Here is a 19,836-nt window from a genome sequence, read left to right on the forward strand (position 1 = left end):
GGACACAGACTACACAGCCAAAGGTTAATAAAGCTAAGGTGCAAACTTTGAATCACATTAATTCTTAGAATTGTTCACCAGATGATGTAATTTTCCACCAAATGAGCAGCAGATGAATTATCAAGGTTCTGCTGTCTTGTCTGATGTAAAACCTATGCTTGAGGAAAGGAAGAACCTTTACACATTGTAAGGATGCTAGATAACATGCAATTGGGGAGCACTGCTACCTCACAGTTAATCAGCCGAGACAACAAAGTGACATGAAGAATGCCCCTCTTTAGCCCAAACTCAGATTCAGCTAAAACACTTGCCCTAACAGTCTTTGCCAAGTTCCCTAAATGCTGGCTGTAAGAATGATCAGTAAGTACAGAATGTGGAAATTGACTGTCTGCATTTAGTCTGCTGTGTGCTTTTAGAAATCTCTTACAGTGCAATTAGTACCTGGATAAGGTCCTTTGTGACAATCCAGTCCATTTCCTTGGCACCAAGCAGGCACTAATGCCCGTGCAAAAGAGCATGTAGGTAGTTCTCTTCAGCTCCAAGCAAGCAAAAAGCACTCTGCAAACACAGGATGCTATTAAAACCAAAGGGAGTTTTGATGTTGACTTTGACAAGCACAAAAGCAGACCCTTTACATGAAAGACTCACTCCATGGTGAAGAGAAAGAGGCCTCCTGCTCCTCCTGCAGCCCCCTGTGGGTAAATTCACATGTGTGTTTTAGCCTCTGCCTAAGCCAAAGGCTTTAACTGAAGAGTTTTACCTTTATTCCCTGATATAACTGCTTCCTTAGGTACTTTGCCAATAGCTTCCTTGGAGTTTAATGTACCATCTTTAGCCTCACTTTGACAGGACTCCTCAGTTCTCTCTCAAAGTTCATCAATAGAGAGGTCTATATATTTTTAAAACATTAGGGTGCTTTAGGTAAGTGAAAAAGTAAATAGCAGAGAGTGGTCTTGTATGTAGTGCTGTCTCTACATGATCGTGTTTATCTTTTCAGAGGGAGCCTGCAGTAGCTGTTGTAAATTCACGCAACAAAGGAATACGTCCTTTCCTGCTCTGGCTACACCAGAAAATAAAGCTAGGGTGGCTGCTGGAAAAAAAGTGGAAACACAGGGGTGCCCATAAGTGAAGTGGGAGAGGACCTCACAGCATTTAGTGTGCTCAGACTGAGAGAAGAAATAAAATTATCTACATCAAGAGTTTTGAAGAACTGGTGTATAAAACTGCTGTTCCAGGCACAGAGATTTTAAAATTTAGGACTGCTCCTGTGTGACAGCAGACCAGTAAGCACTGTACCCATGCTTATTAAAAAGACAAAGATTATCTTGGCAGTCAGAGACTTATCAGTCTTTCTACAATCATGAGCAATCTTTAGAACAAATTTTGAAGAAAAGCATAATTAAGACCTAAAGGTAAGTAGAAAATTATGTAGATAAAATGATGAGGGCAAACTCAGCTGGTATCTCTGGTTGATTTTCCAGGCATAACTCATATACCTGGGTGCTAAACTGATGAGCTAACTTGCTAAGCCAGGTTGATTTGATCACTTGTGATGATACTTGTCTTGGACTGGACAAGATACCCTTAGAACTGGGTATCAAAGTGAACAAGGAGCCAGCACAAATCAACTCAGGCAAAAAATTACTGAGTGGGAAGGAAATTAGTATTGAAATTCCTCAAGGTGTTGGGCTTGATCCTCTTAAAGATTTTTCATTTATTACCATGGCATATGCTAAGGAAGTTTTGAAGTATTGACAGCATGGAAGAGGGATGGAGTATTAAAAGCACTGCATGGCACTAGTGACTAAAGCAGTGGAAACAAGGTGGCATTTGCTAGGGCAGAATACAAGCCATGTATGAGGGTAGGAGCTATTTAGATATTAGATGTCAAAACCAAACAGTTATTAAGGCTACTTTATCAGTGATACAGAAAAAAAAGCTCTTCTGTAAGTTCATCTTACTACTTGAGACAACGATCTGGAGTGAATCACCTGTGGGAGATGTCTCTTGTGCACTCAGGAGGTAGATGTGAAACGTACTGTTCAGTCAGCCAAAGGTGTATTAGATCAGTCAGACCTTAAGAAGAGTGCCTGCTCCAAAAAGGCCACCCGTACCTCCGAGAGGGCTGCAGCGAGGAAGGAACGAGGGTGATAGTTGATCATATCATGACTATGATGGGATGGTCGTGAAAAAGGCAAACAGATACTTTATGTATCTGAAGAGGTCTTTCTAAAGCAGAGTATTGACATGTTCCCAGGCACATATACCCAGAACTCATCTGTGTGCAGTTCTGGTGACCTGTGCTCAAGGAAGAGGAACTCAGGACTGCACCATGTGCAGAGAGAGCTGCAAACATCAATGTGAGGATGGAGAATGTATTTTATTCACAGTGCTTAAAGGAACTGGGCTTGCTTAGCCTCAAAGTGAAGGTTGAGGGGAACTCTGTTGCCTTTTTAAATGTATCAGAGCAAAGGAAGAGCTTTTAAAATTCTTAACATCATGCTGGTAAAGAATCATAGTCTGGTTAAGAATAAATCTGAACTCAAAATGATCCTACTATCTCCTCTGTATTTCTGGTTCAAGCTTCAGTGTTGTACATTCTCCAGCATGTTCTTAATATCAGCCTATTAAAGAAGTTTTAATTGTAAAGGTTATTTTCTGATAATGGGTGAGTCTTGCTGAGCTGCCAGTCTTGCCTGAGAAATACTTACCAGTGGCTTACTCCCAGGAACTCCTGTGCACAAGAGGTGGGATGTCAGGGGAGTTCCGGTGCTTGGGCTACATAAACAGCAAGGTGACAGACATCAGAAATCCTTGGTAGGCAGTAAACTGTTATTTGTCTGGGACAGCATAAATGAAAGGGTAATCTTCCGGTCCATTTAGATTCTCCTTTACCTTAACAGCCAGGAGATGCTTCACAAATAAGCCTGTATTGGAAGCTGAATGAGTGAATGATGCTTCTTGACTGGTTGCAAACATGCCGGCTTGTGGCTGTCATTAGGAATCAGCCCCACATCATTAGTCTGGCTTCAGTGTGTGAGAGGTACTTCATATTGTGCTGGCATTTTTACAGCATCCTTGGATGGAAATCTGCAAGTGCAAATGAAGTGTGGGGAAGAACAGAAGCATATTAAAATTTTGCTTTAAAGAATTGCAACTGAGTTCTTTTCAGGAGCTTTTTAAGATCTTGATTTCAGTGGTACGGGTGGTGCCTAATGTTTGATTAAAATCTAACATACAAACAGGTTAGAGTTGTGAATTCAAAGTGGTTGCCACAGACCGGGAAGTGAGGACTGTGTCCTCCCAGCAGTACAGTCCAGTTGGCCCTCTCTCTTGGTATGGGGAAAGTCAGGGATTTGCAAAGATAAAGAAGATGGTGCCAGACTCTCCTCAGTTGCATGCAGTGAAACGACAAGAAGGAATGAGCATAGATTGAAATACAGGAGATTCCACTTACAGGTAAAAAAAAAGCATTTTAGTGTAAGCATGGCTAAACACTGGCACAGATTGGCCAGGAAGGTTCTGGAGTCTCCATACTTGGAGATACTCAAAACCCAACTGGACACAGTCCTGAGCAGTCTGCTCTAGCTGACTCTGCTTCAGCAGGGCATTGGAAACAATCTCCAGAGGTGCCTCCCAGCCTGGATTGCTCTATGATTCTGTGAAATGTAGTGAAATTCCTAAGTAAGTGAGCCAGGTTTTTCTGCAGAGCCTGGTGAGATCAGTGTACGTTTAACATCAGTTCCTTACAGTTGGTTAAGGAGGTTATATTGCTACGCTTAGTCCTGGAGAATATAAGCAAAAACCAAATGTCCAGGGACAAAAGCAATGACGTTATGTGGCTTCCATAAGCAGAAATTTACCTGCATCTGCTGAGGGATTATCTGCTGTCAGATAGGGTGTTAGGTAGATACCCGAGAGACATTGTACTCACCACCCCCCACACAGGGGCCAAATCATGTTGTGTGTGCTAGGGCTGTTCTGAAGCAACTTTGTGTGTTTCAGGGCTAGGAACAGGGGTTTAGGAAAAGCAACCAGGTTTCTCCATCTTATGCAGTGATTACCTCAGCATAAATCAGGTGGGTAGAAAATACAGCAACTCCAGTCTGGGGACTTGTCTTTCACTAAAGTTCATTTTGTTCCAGCCCCAAAACTACAGATTAACTTGGCTTCAAATGATTGAGTCCGCCTTCCAGGGTAGGAGTAGAGGCTTTCTCATCCTTCAGTTCCTGTCCCAGTGATCCCTCCCCACCCAGTGAGGCTCTGACTGACCAGAGGAGCAGAAGAATTGGGTCTTCAGGGGAAAATACAATAGATTTTTTTTCTGAAATCCTAGTAGATCCTATAGCAATCCTAGTTGCTATAACTAAAAGTTCTTGTTTGAGGACCAGGTAGCTCTGAAAGGAAGGGTGAACTGGACAGGATGCAGAAGAACAAATCACTCAGTTCACTGTCATTTTCCCACCACCCTGTTCCCCAAGCATCATGCAGACATGCACAAGTGTGTCTTGCCACCCGTAGGATGAAAGTCTGCAGGTTGGGTCATGTAAGAAGGACACCAAAATGCTATTTACATCGCAGTTATGGGTCTGACTATGAAAAGGAGAGGAGGTAACAAAGTTCTGGACCATGAAGCCATATAAAGGCTGGGCTTCCAAGTTTTCAAGTGTTGTTCTTGATGGGTCTGTTGTTGATGCCAACATCTCTGGGTAAGTATTGGTGGAACACTGACAGAGCTTGGGCTGTGAGCTGTAATGGAGGCCCAAGTGGAGTTTTCAGAATACTACTTCATCCTCTCTGCACCATTGTTTTCTGCACAGAAATATAAAAGAACATTCTGCCTGTTACACTCTTGTGCGATTCACAGAAACTCTGATACGCTCCTTCCCCACCTCACACAGCCCAGGCTCAGCTCCTACTCATGCAAGGAGGAGTGCCAGTGAAAAGCATTGTCTGTCATCTTTAGATTTCTTTTTGTATAGATGATGGCTTAACAAGTGCTGTGATAGTGCAGGTTGCTCAGAATTGCTGTTGGGGGCATTATGAGAATGCAATGAACTTTCACAGCTTTCCTAGAAAGTAGGACAGGAGCAAAGAGGCAGGGACGAGCAGTTCTGCAAGGCAGTAAGAGGTGTGAGACTTCTCTGCGGGGGCTCTTCCTTACTGACTCATCTGAGAGCTGTACTCCCACTTTTCATTTGAAAATGAACCTCTACCCCTCCCTTGACTGTAGTTGTCCCTAACAGTGTTGGCGTCACCTCTACACCTCTTTCTCTCACAAGCATGTGTGGGTGGTGCTAGCTTTGCACATGAAAACAGCTGGACGTGCTCAGCCCTGCTCTTTTGTTCTGGTAGTGGTCACCATTGAATACACTTTCATTTATACTGTCAAAAATGTTTCCACCATAGCAAACATAAGGACCAAGACTGCTGCTAGGGGAGGTAGTCCTCCTACCATACAGTAACTAAAAACAGCCAGCAGAGCCACTGGTTGAAGGTCTTTGCTCTGGAGTGCTAGCAACTGCCTGCTATTGCTTTTTAAATACCCGTGAGACAGTCTTTCATTACGTGTGAAATGAATCCATCAAAAATGGTGACAGGGGAACATGGATCAAACTGCCAGATGGAGGAAAAAACATACTTACAAGACTCCTTGCTAATTGTACCGAATGTTTCAGATGGGAGCACGTTGACTCACAGGAGGGAGCTGCTTTTCTGCTGTCCTCCACACAGGTGTACTGATAGTTACAACATATTGCCACCCCAGGTGGGTGGCAGCTCTCTGAAACACAAAAGGAAGGAGTAAAAAGACCTGGAAATTTGAATTCTGCAATTATTTACCCTTAGGTTAATTCAGCCCTTCATGCTTTCCATTGCCTTCCTCAGGAGTGGAACAAACAGTCTGGTTTTATAGATGAATGTGATGGCCAAGCCCCAACTTGACAAGTCTGGCGCTACCCAGAGTTAATGGTCTGAGTCCTAAATCCTGACTGCAGGCACATCACTTGCAGGGAGAGCATGAGTGTAAAGGATCAACTCGTGTAAATCTGTCATCTCTTGGAAAGTTCCCTAATGGTGCTTAGCCTTGATGGATGAATCCTGTACAGAGATTAGAAGCAGGGATTCAAGGCATCTCTGGAATCACAAATTCCTGCTTCTTAACCCAAGGCCATTTGCTGTTAGAATGGGCACACAGGGAGCTGATAACAAAACTCAGCCCTTCACTCCTGCACAAACAGGATGCGGCAGCAACACACCCAGCAAGATTTAACAACAGCTCACCTGAAAAATGAGTCAACAGATCAGCATTTTGAGGAGTGAGTGGAAATTTTTAGTTCCCAGGACAACAGCACTAAGCAAGGCTGAAAAGTGATGTTTTCTATTATTGTGGAAAAGCAGTACAGTCTGCAGCACCCAGGATGGAGTCAGGCTGATTTCAGCATTACAGTCAGAGCTGACTTAATGGTAGTTTAATATCCTTCTCAATTGCTTTTGTCACTACTGTTGCTTCACCTTGGCAGGGATGTCCCAGCCCAGTTCATCTTAGGCCGGTATGGTACCCTCAAGGATGAGCCGCTTTGAGACATATCCACTGCAAGAAGTGGTGTCGCATGTAAAGAACAAGATCAGGGTTGCGATATCCAGCATGAAATATACACAAGAACTCAATGGTAATTGGAGAGATATTGCTGTCCACAAGTACTTCATGGGTGTTTATTTTCTCTAAACGGTACAAATAAAAGGCATGATGCTGAAAAAAGACCTGCTTGCTTTAGGCACTGGAGAAATTATGCAGCAACAATTAGCCTTTATGCAAAGATTAATCCTTAAGTAGGGAGGTATGGGTCTCTTTTAACACTGCTTGACTTTTCCACAGGAGGTTTTATATTTATAAGTGACTGTTCCTGCTCACACAGAAAACTTCTGTCTCTTCATCGGCTTCCCTGGGGACTTCTGAACTTGTCATCAACCTATCTCCCAGCCAGAGGAACACTTCCCCACTGTGCAATGAAAATTTATCAGCTTGTCCTTCAGCATGTCTCAACAACTCAGAGATTATTAACTCATCTTTCAAGTGATTAATACTCCTGGGTGTTTGAGAGGCATAACTCTGGTACTTGTGAGGTGCTTGGAGGCCCTGGAAATGAATGCAGAAGGGGAATGCAAAGTGTGACAATTTGGATTGAGAGGCAGACTAACCCTGCTCTTGCTCGAGTCCTGTACCCACTCCGCTTGGGTCCCATTTTGGCTGGCCTCTGTAGGCCCCACAACACAAGCAGCAAACAGCCCTTTTAAGTCTCCTTACTTTGTATGACAATCCAGATCTGCGGATTCTCGAGGGAGTACATCTGAGAAGAAGTCATTTCACTTAGCGCTGCCTAATTATAGCCATGTTGACAGCCACAGTTGTAACTCCTCTGCTAAGAGATTTTTAGTATTCATCAGCAGGCTCCTCATTGGTCGCTGCAGAGTACCTGTCAGTCATGATAATTACTAATTTGTTTTAACTTGCCTCGGAAGCATTCCTAGAATTTATGGCTGTGCTGTGAGTCGGCACAGGCCTCTTTATTCCAGCTTTGCCTTCTGCTGTGACACAGGTATGGCAGAAATGCAACATATATAAAGTCATCATGGCCTGTCTCTAAGACAAGTGATGCACTGAGAAAATGCATGACCATGATGCATAAATCATTGCACCACGTAGAGTGCCAGCAGCACTTTACTGCCGAATCACTCCTGGGATTGCTTTTGTGGCTCTGTCCGCGTTTTGAACATACACACTGATAGGTGCATGTCTATAATTTTCCAGGAGAGCTGGACTGTCTGTCCTTGCGCATATGGCTGAGGCAGCTAATAGGGGCTGCCGCATTCAAATAGGGTCAGGCCAAGCGAAAAAGAGAAAGGGAGGACAAAGGATAAAGACCATATTTCACGGCCAGCCAGGCATGGGTCCAGTGCTTTTGTCCAAAAGCTCTCATGTTGTGTCCCTAAACTGACCCTGACAGCCTTGCAGGAAGCCAAGTTGCTTCAGAAGATTGTCATGCGCCCCATTACAGCAGGGGATGTACACAACACTGCTTTACTGGAATGCACTGGTGCCAGTAAAGAGCACCCAGATCATGTAAAACACAGGGCAAGAGTAGCATGAACATGATAGTTTGTGCTCTAATAAAGGGCTAATGTTCTAATCATAAATTTGGAAAGGAAACAACATTCCCCCTTCCCCATAATGCAAGGCAAGCATAGACCATGCTTCACCCCCGCCTGCACTCCAGAACTCCTCCACAGCACATCCCTGCCATGGAGCCCAACAAGCCACCCCAGCGACTCTGCTACCTGCATGCTGCTCCCACAAGCCTCCCCCTCCACTCCCCACCCAGCTTTCTGCCTCCCACAGACACCAGGTGGCTTTCTGAGTCACGATGAACACGAATGAAGCTTCCCAGCTTGGCCTAGGACAGCCCCTTCCCCGATTTTGTCTCTAATTTCTGCACCCCTGTACAGCTGAGCCATGGCTGGCAGCCTGGAAAACACAGCCTCTGTGAACTTTCCTGACTCCCTGCGCATGGCAGAGGAAGGGCATTCACATGCAGCACCTCGGCTCTGCTGTGCTACTGCTCTCAGGAGAGTTCCCAAAGCACGTATCATAAATTGCTTTTCAGCGTAGAGCGGTTTCAATTGCCTCACAGCTCAGGAGCCTGTAACCCTTGTGTCCATCCTGACCAGGGGAGGGAGTTTTTTTGCACACCCTGCTCCAGGTCCTGAGCTTTTGGAAGTGCCCTGGGCATCTCAGTTTAGATGCAGCAACTCCAGTGAGTGGATCATGAGGTTGTTCCAGAGGCTGGGCAGAGAGGGGTCACTGGCAGGGGCAGCAGGGTGACTGTGAGCATGTGAGCGTCCTCGGTGCAGCGATTCTGCCCAGATCAAGATTTCCCTCTGCCAGCACCAGTCCTTTGCGGGACTACCTGCGCCATAATCCCCATGGAGACCAGTCCCGAAGACCAAAGCATTGTAGCCAGTAAGAATTTTTTGAAGAGGTTCAATAACCGTGCCATATTACAAATATGCTAATAATTATTTGGGGTAAGTATGGAAGCAGTAAGACTCTGCATGTTCCCTGCAGGGGGACGCTGCTCCAGCAGCACCGCTCTGGCTTCTGATGCTATTGTTTTAACTCAGAGACCCATCACGCAATCAGTTCTGCTACTAGTCCTTGAATCCAAATAATCTCCCTTCCATCAAATAGAAACTTTAATTTGATGAACAGACAGATGTTTCAAAATGTGACCTTTCCCAAGGTGAAGCACTCAGTGGATGTATTATTTATTGGTTTTCAATTTTTCCACAGGCAGACGCGTCTATTCCATCAGGAAGGTTAAACAAGAAGATGTTTAAAAATTCATTTAAGTGCAAATGCAGTTCTTAGTACTGTAGTAATTCTTTCTCTTAACTACACATTAAAAAGCAAGATGTGGTTGTACTGGAGGATAAATGATAGCTTGTCTGAGGCAGGACTGACAGCTTGTAGCTATCCACTGCTGGCTGCAGGTGCAGCTTAAATGGTCTCCAGCCCTTTCCTTGGGCTCGCTTGCCATCCATCTGCTCTCAGAAATTGGACTGTACTTTCCTTTAAGTGTGGGGTACTTCTGTTTGTCTCACTCAGCAGCTAAGCTCACGTTCTTCAGAGGGGACAGCATCGAGGTGCTCAGAGCGGCTCCAGCCGCCCCGGCTGAACTTGCAGGGGCCTCGTTGGACAGGGCAGGGCCTTGTACAGGGGTGCAGGTGGAGGAAAGGCTCTTCATTTTGGAAGCATCGCTCTTCTCTCCCTCTGGGGGAGGAGCGGAGGTCACTCTGGAGGTCGCATTCAGACTTGTGTCTTCTGACTCCTAAGGATCTCGATAACTGAGGGTGGCTAATTCACGTGGTTCTTTTCTCTTCTTCCAGACCAATGTAGCTTAAATTTTTACAGATTGGTTAAATAATAATTCCAACAGATGCAAGAAAAAAACCCACTAGTGGATTATGGCAAAGCAGAACAATTTGCTGAGAAATTAGCTCATTTGATCAGAAATAGTACATTATATGCCCTAGTAAGTCCTTTACCAGAGAAATGTGCATGAATAATGTAAATAAGAACAGTGTTTTGTACTCATCTTTCCAGGAAAATCAGCCCTGACAGCTTGTTGGATTTGCCTCTCCTGGCTATTTGTGATGGTGACTTAGAAACTCTTCCTGATTGACTGTTCAGCCAAGTAAAAAGGAAGAATAAAACCAGTGTAGGCTCTTACATGTTCTGTTACAAAAACTGACAGTGCCTGGTCTTAACACAATGCATTATTCTCCCATGCCAAACCAAGACCAGGCCCCTGTGCAGACTTTGTTCCTGAGCTTTGGCTGCCAAAGGCATTCTCTGATTTATGCTGTGTAACACAGAATCATTAACATGTGTTGAGCAAGTTTAAATTCCTTCATAATCAGGAGTAATCATTAACACAGGATAAGAATAGTAAGTAAAAACTGCAGCCCAAGTGATAAAAATAGCCTGGCTGAGGCACTGGAGCTGGAAGACAGCAGAGCTTGGGGCTGCAAGACCAGGACCTCGGAGTCCTCCTCCTACGCCTCCTACGTACGCATTTATAGTCTCTGCACAGTATGCCATTTAACACCCCATGCCACATGAAATGGAGGTTTCTGCACCAGTAGAGGGATTTTTCTGTAAGCTTTCTAGGTCCTGGAAGAAAGGGCAGATTTGATAGTGTTTGCATAGCAGGCATCACAGCCTGGATCCACCACCTTGCTTTTGGCCACAGCAGAGCCCATGCATAGGCAGCCGGGCTGTGAGGCTGACCGGGTCCAGCACGGTTTTCTTGCATACACTCAGCACCCCTATCACCTCCTTCTCCCTTGACAAGAGCCACCCTGGTGCCCGCTGGCAGGTGGGTGAGCCCAGCTCCTACACCAGGAGCTGCAGCGCAGCACCCTGCGGGACAGGGTTGGCGGTCATGGTTCTGGGGCAGCGCTCCGCTCCTCTCCCTCGAAGCCCTCTGAGATGCCCCAGCAGCACTCTGAGCACAAAGCACTGCCCCTTGCGCTCCCAGCACCCACAGCACAGCCCTTGTCTTGCTGCTGGAGAAATCTCGTGGCACTGCCACATCCTGCTCTTTGGGCACATCAGTCTATGGGAGTCGAGCGGGCTGCACAGGGGACATCCCCGGGGCACGGGATGGAGTGCCCGGCTCTGTGTCTGCACTCTGAGTGAAACATGGTTAGCGGGGCATGGAAGATGTAGGGATTTCCAGTCCTTTCCAGTTCTTTCCCACGCTCTTAGCACGGGTGTGCAGGAAACTAAGAAGTTAAGCAGCTTGCTCTGCTATTTTTCCTCTCCTGTGACCCTGGCGACAGTGAGTAAGTGTAATGCCCATGATATACTCTTATTACCATAGTAACTCAGCCAGGAGCTGATGATTGCACAAGTAGATGCTGAAAGGGAAAGACTGCCTAAGGAAGAAATCAGCTCTCTTCTACCTGGGTGCATCGTCCCTATCTGCACTAGATACTCCTTTGAAGGCAGTAGGATTCCTCTGACACACAGTGAGAGCAAATTACAGCTTAGGTCTAAGACTGTGCTTGCAAGGCAATTTTCCTGAAGGATCCAACCATTTTACATCTAAATGAAAAATAAGCTACCCCTTATTAGAAGAGGCTGATTTTCAGCAAGGCCCTGCACTGCCCTCTCTGCATTTCTCCCACTCCCTTTGAAGCAAGGACATGGGGTGCAGCTCGAGCTGTGCCACCTGCAAGAACATAGGCATGTCTGCAGCTCTCCATAACGGCAGCTGCTCAATGCAAAGAGGAGGCCAACATTAATGTTTCAGCTGAGTGAGAGCGGCTGGAGCTTCCATGCACGGGATGCCTTGGGCTGCACAGTGTCTAACCTCAGAAATCTCCGCTCTAGCTCCGGTGCTGTGGGGTGAAAAGGCCTTCAAATGGACTGTGGCGATGAGACAGCCCCTTGCTCCAGGGTATACCATCTACCTGAAAACCTCACAACAGCAGCTCATTTTCCATGCATTTGCCTCCACAGTGCCCCGTGGGGTATGAAATCAGTCACACCCACCAGACAGGCGAGTAAGGACTGAAATACTAAGTTAGCCAGGCACCAAGGCCATATGTAGCAGGGCAAGGATTTGAAAACTCATGTCTCAGGTGAGTATAGTATGAGTTCATAGGTGATCTCAGGGTCACCCTCCTTCCTTTTCTAAAGCAGTAAGATCAAAGAAGACTGCTCCAGGTACATGGAGGTTTGTTCATCTTTTCTTCATAGTTTTGCCTGTTGGGTAGTAAGCCTTATAACAATATTAAAATTGCTGTTCTTCTAACATTCACCACTCTTTTTCAGGGTCATAAAATTTCTGCTCGGTATCCAACGAGCGAGAGGGACACAGAGGAGCAGGATGAGACTATTTTGGCAGCCAGGGACACCAGGACTCTGTGAAGGCGACATTAGGTAGTGACCACCTTTCGAAATCCATCCTTCCCAGCAGCCCAGGACTCCTCCCTTGATAACACAGGAAAAAACATGACCATCACTGACATTATGCCATAGTGGGAAGTAGCAAAGTCCTGCCACACAGTCCTGCCTAGCTGCATAAGAATGCTTCAGGAAGATTTTTATAACCTTTCCACCAAGTGCTGTTAACAGCTACAAGGGACAGGCTCAGTTATGCAAGGTTTCCTCTTAAAATTTCTGGTCAGCAATAGCTCAAGCCCCTCTCTACCCCTACCTAGAAACCTGCAAAAGGGAAACCTTCTTTGTCCAGCAAGCTTCTCTCGAGTCTTGAAGCTGCACAGAAAACAAATATGTATATATTGTGGAGGAGAGGAGAACCGGAGCATTCATCTGGGAACACACAAAACATAACTCATGTAGATGAGCTAAATATATATTTGTGTATATACATGTGTACATATCTGCTTATTTGTGCATATAAATCCTGAGTGATGTCTCCCCTCCCCTGCTGCTGTGGATAGCAAACCTCTGTCCTCTTACGGCACAAGGTGGGAAGGCTGCCTGTGCTCCTGTACCCATTTCACGCTTCTCACTGTCTTTGACCCATAAAGGCACCTGCCGGTATTAACAACCCATTTGAGCAGAATAACCAAAATGCTGCACTGGGAGAACAGAAGCAAGTATAAAAGAATCCTGCTGCCAGGTCTTCCCAAGCTTTACCAGTGGAGAGCAACAGCTAACCCTGCTCCTCGCCCAGCGTTTCAGGGCTGGCACTGGAGCCGGGGCCATGCTGCAGGGCCAGGCTGGGTCTTGGCACATGCAGGACAGACACAGGCTGCATGGATGGGCAAGGCTTCCAGTGTTATCTACTCACCAAAACCAGAGCCCAAAAGTTTTGCCATCATCTGGACCCTGGAGAGTTGTGCTAGAGCAGAGGCTTGTTTCGGCAGGGCTGCTTGGGGGAACCCACAAAACTTCCCCCAAAGCGTGGACTATGCCTGCACCAGGCACATGATTGATAGTCACACCGAGAGGGATGGTCTGTTTGGCCAGAGTCAAGAGTGCCATCACAATGCTGCCATTGCAATGGGATACTGTAGTGCATACTCAGAAAAGTAAGAGAGTAAACTGAAAGAAAGATGGGCCTTTCATTCCCCCTGTACCTGAGCTGCAAGGAGAATATTTTTAATTGAAAGGGAAGTGAATATATTAATGAGCTGCTGCTTCTGTTACAGGAAAAATTAATAGTGTTGTCATAAAGGTCTCCACACATCTTGGTGACAACTGCAGGGAACTATTAGCAATTGACCTTCCTTGTCTCCCGTCTGTGTTTCTGGGTAGCACACACACCGCCTGTGTGCCAAAGCCTGACAGATCACCCAAAACATTCCGAGCGGAGTATTTAAGTTCCAGGTTAACTGAACTCAGTCAGATGAAGAAAGACACAAAACTTTTGACTGTGTGCACACCTTGCTGAAATAAAGAGAGAAACAATGTCAGTGTGGTCTGTGCTCAGGTCAGAGGAGCTCCTAATGAAGATCCCTGTTTCATTTACCTCCCTCTTTAACAGACACAAGCCTCTTGCCATTCTCCTGAATGTAACCTTTTTTTTTTTTTACATTCTCTGAATCTTGAAGGCCATCACCTCCACTACACTGCAAAGAGGATTTGTTTCATACAGATCACCAAGATGACCTAAGCCTGCACAGAGCTCAGCTTACGCAATTCCTACCAGGTGAAAAACACGGTCTCTGAGTGCTTATAGCTCATGCGTGAAACAGTGGTGAGCCATTGACCTACAGCAGTCAGGACGTGATGGTAGGGGCAAGTAGACACTCCTGATGGCCACTGATGGCTTTCACAGCAAAATCTGAGGGGAATATAGCCATCCCCTAAGTAAATGTGGCAGTGAAGAGGACTTTTGCTCTCTGGCAATACAGCTCCCATGATAGAGGATCTGCCACCACTGCCAGGACATCCAGTATTTGAACCCCAGACAAAACCAGACTTGGACAATCGACTTTGAAAGCTAATGCCATGTTTTACCCTCTCTTCTCTTGAGAAGCTACTGCGAAAGTACCTAGGGGAATGGCTTTATTTCTAAGGCTGCTGTATAAATGAGAAAAGTCTTGCTACAAGCATTTGAGTTACCAGAGATGGAGCCAGGCTGACCAGCTGGCTCAGGCCTCCATTCCCACCGGGGTCAGACACCAGCAGGTGCTGAGTGTGTCCAAACCCCCAGAGCACCTGCCCCCTTCTCTTCACTGAAATCTCTTTACAACAGGAAAAACCAAAAGGTGATACATGCCAGTCCCTAGCTTGTTTCTAAAATACTAATGGAAATGGAAAACGAGGTCAGAGACAATGCTAAAGCTTTGTATGCAACAGCCTGCACTTAAGGAAACAGACCGGAAAGAGTCCAGGGCAAAGGAAAGATGAAAAGGAGCAGAAAGTAGAGATAAAAGTCAGTGGAGCGGCTGGAGCATGTGCTAACGCTGGGGGAGATTCTGCAGCTAATGATGAGACGACAGTGTGCAAAGAGATTTGAAAGTGGAAAGACAAACTGGGAAGCCAGATGAAAAGCCGGAAAAGGCAGGTGCTGAAGTGCGTGTGATCATGGAAAAGAGACTGGAGAGAGAAAGAAAGTGGGGACAGAAGAACAGAAAGGTTTTCTGAAAGGAGAAGAGACATCTGTCGTCTACTCTGCCAGGCTCAAAGGAAAGCAAAAGGAGTCAGCGGCATTTCAGCCCTCTCTGCAGCAGGTGGCTTGCAGGCTCCATCCCCAGCTGGAGCTCTGGGGAGTCACAATTAAATGCAATGAAGTGGAATAAGACAGGCTGGAGCATTGCAGCGTGGCAGTGCCTGAAGCCTGGAAGGTAGTCTCTAAATCCGCCTGGGAGTCATTCCTCTGATCTGCAAGGAAAATTGTGCTCACAGTCCTCCTAAGAGCCAAAAAAAAAAAGAAAAACAAAGTGCAAGTTTACTATATGATGGGAAAACATTGAATTCTGTAGTAGCAGGGGAAGGAGCTGTGGGTTCCCAAAGCCCTGAGACAGATCCAATGTGGGCTTCCAGCCCTGGACCTCACGTCCTTGGGGCTCACTCTAGGGGTCCTGGGAGCACTGCTGTCAGGGTAGTCTTCTTAGGAGTCATCTTACTTGACAAGTGTGAGGACTTTGCAATCTCTGCACAGCTGTTTGCAGGCTGTTTTCTGAGGAGGAGAGGGCACGGAGGGGTTGTGCATACTTTGTCTTCAGCAAGGCAATCAGTCTCAGGTGTGTGGGACTGGCTATTTAAGTACTCACACCCTCTCCTTGCACTGAGTGTCAGCTCAGTTGGCTATCCTCCACCCTCTGCTCCAGCCCCACATGAGGGGGAAATCCAGCCCTTGAGATCTCTCCTAGCACGGAGGTACGAAGATGCCTGCCTCCAGCCTGTGCGCTGGGATCCACAATGGGCCTGTTTCCATTAAAGCCAACAGCAACGTGCCTTTGGGACAGACTCCGAGCTTCCTCATTCCCATCTCAAATGGTGATGGGAGCAGGAGAGGTGTGAGCCAAGGGCACCCAGCACTGGGGAGCCAAGCACCTGCGTCCCCAGCTCTTCCTGCAGGCTCTGCAGCTCTGCAAGCCTGGGTCGCTTCCCAGATCAGGAGTCCAGGACATCCAGCGGTGGCTTCAGCACCATCAAGGAGCATAAAGAAGAGTGAAGGGAAGTTCAGCCCTTAAGGCTGAATGTCTCATAGTGGCCAAACCCACACAGAGCCTGTACCGCATTCTGCCAAAGTGAGCAGCACGTTCAGTCACAGCGTGTGGGTTAGCCACTAGTGTGGCACTGCACGCTCATGGCCATGAGGAATCCCAGGCACTCACCAGTTCAGGTCTCCCCATTTCTGCCTGGGATGCTTTTGCCCACTCTCTGTGAGAAATCAAGGACTCAGAGATTACTGCCTTATCTGTGTACTGACACCCTTCACTGATGCTCCAAGACTTCCCATACACATATAAAAGCAGCCCAAATCCAAGGCTGCAGCAGTATGAGTGATAGGAGCCTGACAGTGTGTTTAAGCACCCTCCTGAGCTAATCTTACATGAGCAACTGCTCCAGAGGATCTAGTAGCCAAGTTCCCAACATGAATGTGCTGCACTAGTTGCATTTGCTTTTGTTTCTATTAGACAAATCTTTCTATTTGTCTCATTACATGACAACACCCACAAAGCAGCCAAATAGCTTTTGCAAGCTGCTATTTAGATGCTTCACACCGGTAAAGACTAGTTATGCTAGTCTTAGGAATTCGACCTACATCCTTTCAGCTGTTATTATCTCGTCAAATGGGCCAACCTCATGCTAGCTAGTTCTTGCCCTGTCTTGTTTCAGTCAGTTGGCACCGTGGCTCTTTTTTCAAGGATTCACATTTCATTTGCATAAGAACATTAATGGAATAATTTCAGAAATAAACGCCCAGCTTAACCCTGCTGTACCCTTAGGAAAAGTCCTCTCTGCTATGAAGGCTTTTTGGCATTTCCCTTCTCCTCCACTTGCTCACAAGCACATAAGCAAGAGAAGTAAAGCTCCTCTTTGTGCTGCTTTCAGAAACAGTGGCTTTGACAATAAGAAAACACAGCCAATGTTTCCTGTCTGTCTGAGGCTAAACACATAAATCATCTTTTCTAGAGGGACCAAAGAAGAGAAGAATAAGACCAGAGCAGGCAGGCCAGACTCCAACTTGCTGGTTTCTGCGAGGAGGTGGTGAATGTGTGCTCGGGCCCCTCCAGCTGAGCAGATATTCCAAGTGCCAGACACCACTCTCCAGCGTGCAGGGAAGCTGATGCCTGTTTTATCCCATCCTTCACACTCATTTCTCTTTTGCTATAAGCTGTGCAGAAAGATTGTGCTTTGTCAAGGTTAATGAGATATTTATTCTACGTTTGATCTCTCCATTTAAAGCTTAATTACTGCCCTAGAAAGCTCCAGTCCTTGGAAATCAGCATCTTTGTGTAACAGAAAGATGGAGCCCTCAGCTATTTCACACTATGTGAAAGGAGCGCCATGTTAGCTCATGTTATGAGGTAGCTCCATTTTCTGAGAGTCAGTTACCATAGGTTTTCCTCAAACACTGTCTAACCCCTGCTCTCATCCTCCTTTCTTGCTGCTCCCTTTCAAGCCTTTCTCCTCCCTCGCTCCTTGACAACCCTGTGAGGACACCTGGCTGGGGTGCATGGTCTCCAAGCTTGGGAGATCCTTCAGCCCCCTGGGGAAAGGTTTCCTTTCCATGAAGGCATTTCCCTATTTGGTTCACAGTTCCCCTCCAGAGACACTCTCAAGCTCTTTGCATGACATGCTACCCATCTGTGCCCTGGGCTGGGTGCCTGTTTCCCTGGGGATGCCTTCCCAGGCACATAGCTATGGGCCTTGAGAGACAAGGGGAGAAGGCCCAGAAACCCAAGAGAAGCAAAAAGGGTCACTGCAAACGCAGGGCTAGCTCCATGCAGAGCATGTGCACACTCTTCTGCAGGGTCTTCCAGCTACACCAGCCTGGTGCAGCATGAGCTGGGGTGCGAGGAGAGCTGAGCCCCGCTGCTGCTCCCACTGGCGCCAGTGCCCCACACCAAGACCTGGTAATGAGATGGCAACACCATCAATGGCACCCCCATCCAACCTGGGTGATATGGCAGAGCCAAGCCCCATGGTATTAGAGTGGGGGAATGGTGCATTTGAGCAAGAAGAGCAAATAACACATCAGGTCAGAAACCTCTGCCAGGAGGGATGCAAAGGCCAAACCTCCAGACTGCGTCAGCAGAGCACGTTACGCTGAGCTGCACTAATTAGTAGCCTAAAGAGAAATGGCATCAGCACGGATGAGTTCTCTCTGAATCAAGTCTCCCCGCAGAGACCTGCTTGTGCATCAGCCCTTTCTGCAGGCATTGCACCCGCCTCCAGCTCTGGCTCCAGGCCGTCGTGCTGGTCTTCTCCCATGTTGAGGTAAGGCGCACCTAGCAGGCACCTTCTCGGGGGACAAGGAGAGCGGTGGGGTCGCTCAGGCTCATAGTGCCAAGATGTGTTGGGAAGGAAGCCGAATGCTCTTTTGGAAACGCTTCTGTTCTGGGCCATGCGATTTCCTGAGGAGGCAGGGTAAATGGGTCACCGGGAGGTGCTAGCAGTGACTCCTCAAGTGTCAGCAGGGAACATTTGCACTGGGATGTGTTTCTGAAGTCAGGATTATGTGTGTTCTCTGAGCTTTATATAGTCACTTCTGTAAAGAGAGGAATAGTCATATGTCTAATGTGTTGTAAGATTTTAACAAATTCTTCACCAGAAAGTTACTCTGAACAATAATGTTTTTAGCATAGCCCATGAATATGTAAATATAAATGATCATATAATAATCAAAATATTGAGGCTCACTCAACAAGTCTGATTCTTGGCTCTTTCCAACACACTCTGAAGTTAATGAAGCAGTTACAACTGGTCAAACATACATAGATATGACTGTGGGCAAGAGAAAACATTCTTAAATGTAGCTGCATGCCTCTTACAGACTTGCTACATTTAAGAGGTGAGTGTCCTTCCAAGCCCAGTGCTACAATTGCGGTTATTCAGAAGGAAAAAATACTCAACCTCTGTATTCAGTTTGAGATGACTTGGTGAAAGCAAGTCCAAAGAACGTGCCCAACTTAACTTTTCAAAGCTTAATTTCTAACATTTATTTTAACATAACATAGTTGTTCTATTGGTCATTTAGCCCAAAATGATTCAAAATTTCTTGGTTACCTAAAAAACAAGTGAAGAGAAGAGCAGCCCGCCCTAACCCAGCATTGCAGGAAGGGAAGAGCTCTTTGGCTCTCTGTATCAACCTGCTGCTCTCCCAGTGCAGGACTGCGCACTGCTGCACAGTTGCATTCAGTCTTATGAGACGAGCATCATGTTATGACACTCCACATTTTCCTGCTGAAAACTGTTCCACTCTTGGAAAAAAACCTCTTTCTTAATGCTTGTCCTAACTATCTTTTGTCGTGCTGTACTATCAGCAACGTTTCCTTGAGCCATATAATTTTGAGCATCTCTAACCTGTGATAGCTAGTGCCAAAGCCTATACATTTAACGCAAAGAGAAACAAAAAACTTTATAATAGAATAGAATTGTTTCACAGAATGGTTTGGGTTTGAAGGGACCTTAAAGATCATCTAGTTCCAATGCCCCTGCCATGCACGTGGACACCTTCCACCAGACCAGGTTGCTCAAAGACCCATCCAACCTGGCCTTGAACACTTCCAGGGATGGAGCATCCACAACATCTCTGGGCAATCTGTTCCAGTGCCTCACCG

Source organism: Aquila chrysaetos, chromosome 4, assembly GCF_900496995.4.
Source record: "Aquila chrysaetos chrysaetos chromosome 4, bAquChr1.4, whole genome shotgun sequence".
Lineage (NCBI taxonomy): Eukaryota > Metazoa > Chordata > Aves > Accipitriformes > Accipitridae > Aquila > Aquila chrysaetos.